This window comes from Suricata suricatta, chromosome 6, assembly GCF_006229205.1.
Source record: "Suricata suricatta isolate VVHF042 chromosome 6, meerkat_22Aug2017_6uvM2_HiC, whole genome shotgun sequence".
Taxonomy (NCBI): Eukaryota; Metazoa; Chordata; class Mammalia; order Carnivora; family Herpestidae; genus Suricata; species Suricata suricatta.
Genome location: NC_043705.1, coordinates 62,907,837 through 62,917,972, shown reverse-complemented (window position 1 = coordinate 62,917,972; position 10,136 = coordinate 62,907,837).

Here is a 10,136-nt window from a genome sequence, read left to right as displayed (position 1 = left end):
TATATTAGAAACGGATATTGTGAATCTTTTGGCCAATATAATTCTGGCATATGCAGTTTCAAATTCCAAGGATTTTTACTTTTGGAGCCCAAAGGCAATAATGTTTTCTGAAATGCATGCTAATATGTAGTGTTCTAATCATGAAAAGATGTGAATCCTCACGTATGTATGTGAGAACCAATTACAGGCATTGACAGGATTCATAATATTTAAGTGATACAATGCATGTCAGGCATAAAATGCTTTACATTGTCAAGGATATTCTCCACTTTTTACTTTTTTAATAAATAAGAATGGAGATGGCTAAAAATACTGGCATACATCAGATAGGTAATTTTGTTTGCTTTTGGTTTTCTCTTTGTTTTCTGCAACATATTTTGTAAACTTCAAAAATAAGAGGTCAGTGTTTTTCATTGCAGTTACCACTGACTAAAGAGTATTTATCGTTTCCAATATTTTCCTAATTGTCACATCTTCACTCCACAGTCACTCTGGTCTCCCTCACATAATGTAATAAATTTTCCAATATTTTTAATACATAAAAATATTTTAAGCAACATAAACTTTTCTACAAAGCTGGCTATACTTATCATAGATGTTATAAAACCTAGATCTAATGGTTATTACCCTGATTGTGGTGATGGTATGCATGTGTCTAAACTAATAAAATTGTACACATTAAATGTATGTGCAGTTTTCTATCTCTTAATTAGATCTCAAGATAGCCAGGGCAGGGAAAGAAAACCAGCTCTAATTCCTGGACACTGTTTTTCTAGAAGGGATTTAGAAAAAAAAGATTTCCTTGTGGTATCTTATGGTTGCCTAATTATGGCTTTCATGGTTTCAAATAATTTCCTTTCTTTCAAAGTTGCTCTTTTCTTTCCGTGAAAGTAATCCTCATAAATGTACATTTATCCACATCCACATGTATTTTCTGTTACTGATATAATATGTATATATTAATTCTAATTAATACCTCCTTAAAGTTCCCCTAAGTTTCAGAACTGACTTGGGAAACAATGCGATTGGCATATCAAATATTTAAAATAAAATTGGTGAAATTTTGGAAGCCATGAACTTCCATTATTTGTTTATTGGCAACTTTCATTTAATTTATTAATTATTATATTCATATCTGTTCCAAAGTACAGAATAAAAATTAATGGATGACTCATAGTACATTTGCTTTGATATCATGGAATTCTTTTTCTTCTGTTGATTTAAGAACATATTATTCAGAAGGTAGACTGGTAATTTCTTAGCTTCTAATTAAAGAATCCTAAATTTAAAATTTCTACTAAGGAACAATATTTCATTTAATCAGTAACACTGCCTTTTATTATGCTTCTCTATCTCCATGAAGATTACTTTTTAAAAAATTAGAGCACATAGTTAATTATCTGGTATCAGATATTTCTCTAAAAAACATTTCTTTATGTAGTTTAATCTAATAGAAATATTTTTCAGATAAAATACTTCAATGGCTAATAATAATCATGATGATAGTAATAATTATTGTTTTCGATATAAGAACCCCCATTGAAAGTCCTGGAAGAAATGCTAGGATTACAAAACCAATCAATAATATGACAATGTATTTTCATGTTGGTAAATTCAGATTTTTATTTTAAACATCAAAATTTTCCAACTTTCTAATTAAAATTCAAACACATTTTTACCGACACAAATTAGTGCTTATTTAAAGAGTGTTAGCTATGCTTTAGTTGCAAATAAACTAAGCCTTCCTTCAGAAAGATATTTCTATTTTCAAAGAAATACACACACACACACGCACACATACATACATGCACACACATCTCAAATGAACTGTCAGAGCAAAACATAAGTGGATATCATTAATGTCATCCTTTGTCCAATTCCTCATATCATTAGTGGGATTTTTTTTCCTTTTCTTATATTGAATCTCTGAATCTCTGGCCCTTGTACAACTCTGGGGTATTTCTGACAACTTTAAAATATTTGTAAACCAAATCCAAACCGCTGTAGGCCACGGTCACTTCAGACCTTTATCTTGTACCTATGTAGAGCAAGTTTAGCTTATATTCAGTGAACTAGGTTCTGTAGAAAACCTAAATAGTGTATTCCACATGAAATAATTAGATGCTTTTGAGACTAAGTTAACTGGTGTAAATGATGGATTCGCCATTTCCAGTTTTGTAATTTATTCAATTGTTTACTCTGTGATCATGATTAAATCCTAAAAAATTTATTTAAAGTCTTCTAAAGGTTTCATAAAGAGATAAAATTCAGCTCGTTTGCCAATTACGTTAAAAATCTGAGTCTCTCTTTTGAAGCCAACTCACTGTGCTTTGTATAATCAATCCAAAGAAAGTGAATGACTATACAGTTGCAACTAAATCTCAATCAGTAAGTCAATCAGATAATGTTAATAGTCCATTGGCCTGTATAAAATTGGGCCAGGGACTGGCTTCTCCCTGCAAAAAATAAATGCATAAAACTTGTTTGGTCTATAAACATTTTAAGATTAAAATATTTGGACAATATTAAAAATTATGAGATTTTACATAAAAACCAGAACTTCCCAATTTTCTGGGGAAATTAGAAAGTGTGTTGTTCTGGACTAACATCCCCACAAAGTAACAAACCTCTGGAGCAGGTGGAACCGCTCCTTCTAAGCAGGCACCAGGTTCTCCATCTGCCAGAAGTTCTTGCCTAAATGGTTTGTTCTTTTATACTGTCCCTCAAGGCATGAATTTGTGACCCAAGGCATTTGAGTTGAGTTGTGAATTGGGGGTTGTACTGTTTTCAATCTACACATGTCTGATTTTTATATTGTTGATAGTTGTATGTTTATACATTTGTTGTCCAAGGAGTCATTTAGAAGAAAAATAATCCACATGAAGTGTAGGTTACCACTGGCTCACCAGGCTGTTTCCATGGCTACACATCGACAATTCTGCTTATGTTAGATATGATCATGCTATCTTTTCTATAACACTATCAAGAAAAACATCTATAATAGAAAGTAAAATAAAACATCAATACTATTTTACGGATCTCTATTTGTAGTGGAGAATCAATCTCTCTGCTCTATGATCTCACCTACAGTAACAAACAACCTTTAGGTTTTGGTTGAGCTTCATCTAAAGCAACATTTCTTTCCTGCTTGACTCCTAAGTAAACACTGCCTGCAATAGAAGCACGTCCTCCAAAGTTAGATGTGTACCATGCTTTCGTAAGATCATTTGGTAGGCTGTTTTTCCCCCCTAAAAATGTTCTGGTTCCACAGGAGAAAATATTTTAAGTCAATTCAGGGAGTTTAACTACTTACTGAACATTATGGTTTTGTTATACATAAGATGGGAAGCTCATATGTAGACGGCTAGGTCTTCTCTGCCTCAAATTGCTTGATTTGTATGAACCCTACATCATGATTATAGAGATACTGACTATATTCAGCTCGTGACTTTGCTTTATCCCAACATTTCAAAATTCCTTTTACTGCTTTCTCTTTTTAAGGGCTCTCACTGATATCTAGTTCGTTGAAATTAACTTGATAAATTAACTTGAAAAACAGTTTAATAAAAGAGCCAGTGGCAGAGAAAATCCTGTTGAAATGAATCTTTCAAATCATTCTATATATGTAAGAATTGGCCAAATCAATATTGGCTCTTGTGACACCTAAGTTTACTGATGGCTTGATTTAACCCATGGTTCAATACTTGTGTAGGTGGTAATTTTTTTTAACTTTTTATGTCTTTTATTTATTTTTGAGAGACAGAGAGAGACAGTGCAAGCAGGGGAGGGTCAGAGAGAGAGAGAGAAACACAGAATCTGAAGCAGGCCCCAGGCTCTGAGCTAGCTGTCAGCACAGAGCCCAATGCGGGGCTCGAACCCACGAAACGTGAGATCATGACCTGAACCAAAGCCCACGCTTAACCGACTGAGCCACCCAGGTGCCCTGTGTATTTTTTGCAGCTCAGAGTCTAATTTCCTAAGGTAATTTCCAAATTTACATATTTTGGAGCAGATTGGTATTTTGATCAGAATATTTTCAGAAAACTAAACAGCTACTGTTCTCAGGTTATTGTTCCACTTCATTCCTGTGGTACATCTGTTGAAGTCCACTGTATCTGTTTGCATCATTACCACCCCATCTTCACTGCCGTAACATACAGGATTCCCACTGATTCTTTAATCTTATTTCAAATATTTAATTATTTGACTTAAAGTCTGGCAGGCTCAACTTCCACTTCATGTATCTTCCAAAATTCTGGATTCAACATCCTTACTCTAAATATCTCAATTCTATCCTACAAATTTGAACCTTGTCATCACTCAAGGTATGCCTGTACCTTTATTTCCCTGTACCTACAGCTCACCTATTTCTTCTTTTTCATCTAACCTTCTTTTCATTTTCATTGTATCTGGTATATCTCTGTTTTTATTTTGCTCTGTACTCATTTGAATTCTATGAGCAAGCATAGTAAATCCCCTCAACTATCTACCTTCAGAGCCTTCCTATTTAGAAATAAACACCACATTCATTTCCTTTACTCCAGTTCCCATATAGTGTGGCATATGAATGTTGAGGTTGGCTTTTTTTTTTTTTTGAGTGCACTGTGAACTCATGTTATCATCCCCAATCTCAGCAGGGAGATGGACATTTCATTCCTTCACATGTTCTACTTCCTACCCAGGAAGAATGGGATATGACATTGAAAAGGGTAAGCCAAGTAGCAGGCTTATATTTGACATTATGTACATGCAGAAAGCTACCACTGCAATGCAATATGGGATATCATTATTACACAAAATTGCTCCTTTCTCATCAATCTCCATCCTTCATGCCTTCACCAGGCAACCATAAGCCTACTTCCTGGCACTGTGAAATATTATATTTTTCTTGTTCTATATAAAATTCTTTATAAGTTTATATAAATAGAATGTAGTCTTTTGTGTATGACTTCATTTACCTAGCACAGATATTTGAGATTCATTCATATTGTTGCATGTATCAGTGGCTGATTCCCTGCTGCAACTGAAAAACATTCCATTGTACATAACCCACAGTTTGTTTATCCTTTCACTGTAACTAGACATGTGAATTGTTTCCATTTGGGACTATTAGAAATATATTTTCTATGAACATTTGCATACAGATCTTTATGCAGATATATGCATTAATTTTTCTCAGGCAAATAAGATTAGAAGTGGTGAGTGGGGTTATAATGTAGCTTTATCTTTGTAAGAAACTACCAGAAAAATGTTCAGCCTGGTTATGGAAGAGAATTTATGTTAGCCCTCATGACTGCTTTCTCCTGATGTTCATATTTTTTATAACTCCATGCCTTGAATGTGGGCAAAATATGTGACAGCCCTTAATCAGTTAAATGTGGCAAATGTGAGTAGTATCATTCCTGTCGACACATTACCTTGCATACGAATATGTGCTGAAATCACGTTAGGGTCGCTGTTACCCTTGCTCATTCAAATGAGCTTCCATGAATTCCACAGCCAAAAATAAAGTAATTCTGCCCAAAACACAAGGGAGTTAGAAAACGACTTAAAGCCTCAAATGAGAACCTAACCCTGGTCACACCTTAATGGAAATCTTGTGAGACCCTAAGCAGAGGACCTCCCTATTTCTGATCTGTAAAAACCATGAGTTAATATTAAATGTGTTTTTAAGCTGTTGCTTATGGTAATTTGTTATACAGCAATAGAAGATTATGTTTGTTGTATCACTTTGTATTTCCACCAATGGTGTGCATTCCAGTTGCTCCATATCCTTGATTCATTATTATCAATCTTTTCCATTTCAACCCAAAAAACCTTGCTTGGATTTAATTCAAATGGCATTGAATCTACAGATGAATTTAAGAAATTGACTCTTAATATTGAGTATTCTGATACTGATATATCTCTCTATTTATTTAAATCTCCTTTAATTTCTCATAACAATCTTTGTGATTTTCAATTCCTAGGTCTCACACCCAGATATATAATGTGAAGTTTATCCCTAAATAATCCATGCTTTTCATCCTAGTTTCAATGTTGTTTGAAAATTTTAATTTATACTAGTTTATTTGCTAGTATATACACATAAAAATGGTTTTGTACATTGACCTTGTCTTCTGCTATCTTGCTGGGCTTTAGATTCTACTTGTGGCTTCCCTGGCATTTTCAACATTTGTTTGAGTGGGCTGAAAATAGCCTTTACTCTCCTTTACTCTAGGGATAGTTTATTCTTACATGGTTCTTCTGTGGCTTCTCTCAAAATCCCTGAGTGAACATCATGCGCTCTCACATATCAGTGTGCCCTGGAGAGTGGTCAGCCTAAATCCCCTCCCCACTCTTGGCCGGGGCCTACATATCTGAGTACTCAGCAAACAAAGAGAATTCTTGTGCTAGATGCTAAAGCTCCTTTCTGCTTCTCTCCCCTTCTCCATAACTCTAGCCTGCAACCTCTGTCTAGTTCAGCCTCGCTGAACTCCAGTCTGTGTCCTCACGTTAGCAAGAGCAACATTCTGCTCTCCCTGTTTCACAGCTGGCAACATGGATGTGCCTTCAGGCAGAAGGCCAAGCAATCGTAGAGTTCACCCATTTTCTTTACCTTAAAGGTCCTACACTGCCTATTGTTCAATAACTTAACACAGTTCTTTTAGAAATTTAATCCAGTTTTCTAATTATTTCCTATGGAAGTCTAAATCTAATCCTTGTTACTACATCATGGGAAGAAATGTACACCTCTGCTTACGTTTCAGACTTTTTAAATTCTCCAGTTAGATCCTATTCTTCTTCTTTTTTTCCCACAGATTATTTGGACTTTCTGGTCCACCAGATACCATTTTCTGCATGCTAACAGAGTTGACAAAACAAGCGTATTATGAATTGATGTGTACACAGCCAGTAGGTGTTTCGTTCGGATATCAACAAATAAAATAGACATAAAATAAATAAGGGTATAGAGAATTTTAATAACACATTTAATAGCTTTAATCCAGTAGATTTATAGGGAATTTCTTACCAACAACAGAATATCCAGAACATTCAAAAGTTAACCATTTGGCTTCAACATAATCTTAAGGATTCCAAAAAGCATAAACCAAGCATATTATAATACTAGCAACAGTGTGATAAAGTTTGTGATGAACAGTAAAAGATAACTAAAAATACGCATTCATCTGAAATTAGAACATGCACTTTGAAGCAGCGTTTGTGTTAAAGAAGCCCTCGAAAGAAAAATTACAGATAATAATGGAGTTGCATCACATGCAAATTTAGCTTCTGCAGATTTAAATATGCTTACTTATATGAGAGAAAAAGAGTGAGAGTGAGATATAAATAACTCTCTAAATAATGGGGTTGATTCTTACTGCCATTCCATTCAAAGGGCAGATGCATGTGAAAAGAGAGATGTTCTGATCTGTTAGCTCTGCCGTTCTTCATGATGTGACTATCTCACCATATTGAATAGCATCTATGCCTTTAAGGATCCATGAAAGTGCCTTGCATTTGTGGTAATGGGGGTCCAGGTAATTTGGACCAAACCAAGTGAAGCCTACCATAGGAGGACTTACCATGAAGCTTAGGTTTCAGGGTTTTTCACTTGTATGCTTCCTTTCAAGACTCTGTGTCTGATTTTGTGTCCTTTTCCTGTAATTTTCAGGGCTCACAAAACATGATAGTCAATCAAAAGAAATATTGGAGTTCAAAATGATAGTGAGAAGTAACTATGTCAATATTGAGGAGAACATAGAAATCCAAAGATCTTTGGGGCTACTTTTGTGCAATGGACATTTGCAAATTTAGAAAGAACTTTGAGGATTTGAGCAGTATCTTTGAAAATTCCTTTGATCTTGAGCAACAAAGGCTGAGTCCAAGGTTGAGCAAAGGAGGGTAGTCCTAGTAGACAACCCCTAAGGGCCACCCACACCTTGGGAGTAAGGACCAATAGAAAGTAATGCAGTTTTTGCAAGCACTGAGCAAGCTCTAAGTTATCTTGTTTCCACAGAAAACTTCAAATCTTGAAAGTAACTTAAGATCACCTGTTTTGCTTGTGCCCCAAGATGCCTGACAAAAGTAATTGGAAATTCTTTCTGAAGGAAGATAACTTTGTTTCAGGCTTCAAATTGTTTCTACAAATGTTTTATCAAATAAGACATTCAGCACACAGTCAAAGATGAGGGAAAATGACAACATAAGCTACGACCAACACAATAGACAATGAAATAGATCCACAGGCACACTAGGAAATGAAATTACTGGTCATGAATTGTAAAAGAACAATATTTACTATGCTCTTAGAATTAAAAGCATGATTTTCAAATGTTAATTAAGAACTAGAAATTATGAATAGTGATATAGCCTATTTTTAAAACCTGGCAATTCTGGAGCTGAAGTACACATAGGAAAACAGGTAGTCGCTGGATAGTGCAATGGCAAATAAAACATACACAGGGAGAAAATTAAATCAATGTAAGAGAGAGAGATTAGAACAAGTGTCCTCTTTCAGAGCAGATGGCTTTCTGGACCATACAAACCACACTGGGGACAAAATCGTCTTCAAGTCCTTTCGTTATGGTTACAATATGACAAAGAGGTTGGCTCTCATTTTATTATTCCCAATTCTAATTTGGACTTGGAAAGGACTCTGACTGGGCCATGTAATATCAAGGATCTCCCCTTGCTCTAACCAATGGTCTGTATTCTGAAATATTCCCCAAACACAAGTTACGACATGCATACTCTAATTGTAAATGCAGAATCTGAAGGCAGTATTCTAGGTATAGATTCCTTTCCATGAATGCAATTTTGCCTTACATTTGGATGAAAATTGTAGTTAAGAATTGTAGAAGATATTGCACTATCTTTATTAGAATTCCCTAGCATGCCACCCTTTTTTTTTGAAAAACTGCAACATGGTCATTGTTGGTGAGCTTTGTTTTCCTACTTAAAGAGGAAACATCATATATCTAAGAGATATTTATTTCTCTTGATCTTTCTATAGCATTTGAAAACTCCAACTACTCCTTTCAAGAAATACTCTAACATTGACTTATGTAATACTGTGCTTTCATGGTTTTCCCTATATTTTTGGCCATTATTCTCTCTATATTTACTTTGTATTGTATTTCCCCTCTATCTAGCCATTAAGCATTCAGTTTCTGTAAGGTTTTTCCCTAGATTGTCCTTGTAAACTTACTGCTTAGGCAATCTTATCCATGGTGAGAGCTTCAAAATCTATTGCTGTAATCCCACACTTAATCTCCAGTCAAAACCACTACTCTCGTTTTGGAAATACTTAAATCCTCCAACTCACTGTGATCTGAGATGTTAATAAGAGTATATGAGAAGTGTCTATGATCTTCAAAAGTTTTACTTTAATCTCAAAAATTTTAAACAAACGTTATTTAAAAAGAAACTTGACAATCAAATTATTCACTGGTTAAATGGAAAAACTGTGCCTAGGAAGCTAATAAAATGTTCAGTGCCAGAAAATGGACTATCAACTCTTAGACAGTTGTGAGAGAAAGTACACGTGACCCATGAATTTTATACTTGGCTAAATTGTCATTTGATTTAAAAGTCAAAACAAACACTTGACTCTTCTGAAAAAGACAAATGAAAAAGCAAAATCCAGTATTGAAAATATTTTTTAAAATTTATTTATTTAAATTCAAGTTGTTTAACATACAGTGTAGTATTTGTTTCAGGAGTAGAACCCAGTGACTCATCACTTGCATATAATACCCAGTGCTCATCTCAACAAATGCCTTCCTTAATGCCCAGCACCCATTTAGTCCATCCCCTCACCAACCTTCCCTCCAGCAACCCTCAGTTTGTTCTTTATAGTTAAAAGTTTCTTATGATTTATCTCCCTCTCTGTTTCTACCTAATTTTTCCTTCCCTCCCGCTATGTTCATTTTTTTATGTATGAAATTTCACATATGAGTGAAAGCATATGCTATTTGCCTTTCTCTGACTGACTTATTTCAGTTAGCATAATATACCCTGGTTCCATCTATGTTGTTGCAAATAACAAGATTTCATTCTTTTTGATCACTGAGTAATTGAATCAACATTTTTATAATTTAGGAATAAAAGGCTGTATTAGCTATCTATCAGTGCATAAAAATCACTCCAAATCT